We start from the raw sequence: 1,465 nt of genomic DNA, 5'->3' as shown, positions 1-1,465 counted from the left end.
CAAACCACACTAAAGCAAATAACTAGAAATGACAATTCAATTGGAAATTCTTACTAAAACACACTTGTTGCAATATCAATTAAAAGATGAAATCCAACCCTTGCAGAAAAGAATAGTGACTAAGTCTATTGAAAAATTGAACAACAGAGCTTAACTTTATCGGAAACGAATTGAACAAAAAATCTCATCTTACAAAAATGAAATATTAATGGAAAGGAACAGTAATGCTAAATTATCAGAATTGAACAACAATCTTAAATATAACTAAACAAAAGATCTAATTAAATAGAAATACACAACAACTGCAAATGTAACTGAATCAGAGGTCTTAATATAGCAGAATGAATAGCAATTGCAGTTATAAATGAACAACAATTGTAGTTATAAATGAACAACGATCGTAGTTATAAATGAACATAAGAATATGAAATGGACAACGAAGTATTATATCAGAATTATTAGCATGACATTTTAAGTTATAAATAATAATCTTGATATCAACGCAATCCAATCACGATTCTGATATAACAGGGCAATTCAGTGAAATGTTTAGAAACAGAGGATTATTGAATAAAACAAGTTAAGAAAAGGAAATAAAACCATCACACGGAACTATAAAATAATGATACAAGAAGCAAGTGGATCCACTAGGGCGAGGCCCTTAGTCGCTAGTGAAGCACCACTGGATTACTTCAGGAGATGTGAAGGAACTGCAACTATCTTTATATATTAATCATTGCATAAACATTACAATAGTTTCATTCTCTGCTTCAACAATGAGAGTCAACAATAACAGTTACAATTTCTCAATAGTAATTCTCCCATTCTTCCTATCCTATCCTATCTATCTCTAATCTAACAATCCATCTAATTCTCTTTTTAATCATCCATCATGAATCGTGAATCATCGTGAATCCCCTTCTCTGATCTTTGTTCTCATTTAAATACACAGAGAGCAGAGAGAAGTTACAACAGATATGATGACAATATGATTTCTATTACAAAATTGGATTGTTCTCAACAAATTGATAAATAAGATCATATCTAAAATATCTTTCCATCAATCATTCAACAAGAACAGGTCGAATTTGGCAATTGCAACTGTGATAATTTGGAAAATGGCCACGACAGCGAATCTGAGAAAAATGTCTTTAGAGAACCTTCTGTTTCTCTTAGTATGGATTGAATTTTGGAAAACTGCTCATTAAAAAACTCATTTGGTCCGTTCTGAACAAAAACCATGTTTTGGATTTTCCAGATTCTTTTCCATTTGCCCGAACCATTCAATACAAAATTTTCACTTCTTATTCCAGCGAATTTCTGAGTTGGCACATTTAATGATCAAATCTTCAATCTGGAAAATATCTTGGAGGCTAAAATGGTGAACAAATTTATTAATAAACCATCATTGGTAAAAACATGCATAATAATTAATTTATTAAAAATAAAGGAGAAGAAATAGTAT

The sequence above is a fragment of the Pinus tabuliformis genome, chromosome 9, assembly GCF_031772625.1.
Source record: "Pinus tabuliformis cultivar Carrire ecotype Pingquan chromosome 9, CPIR1, whole genome shotgun sequence".
NCBI classification, from domain to species: domain Eukaryota; kingdom Viridiplantae; phylum Streptophyta; class Pinopsida; order Pinales; family Pinaceae; genus Pinus; species Pinus tabuliformis.
The sequence above is the reverse complement of the archived record's forward strand: the minus strand, read 5'-3'. Positions refer to the sequence as shown.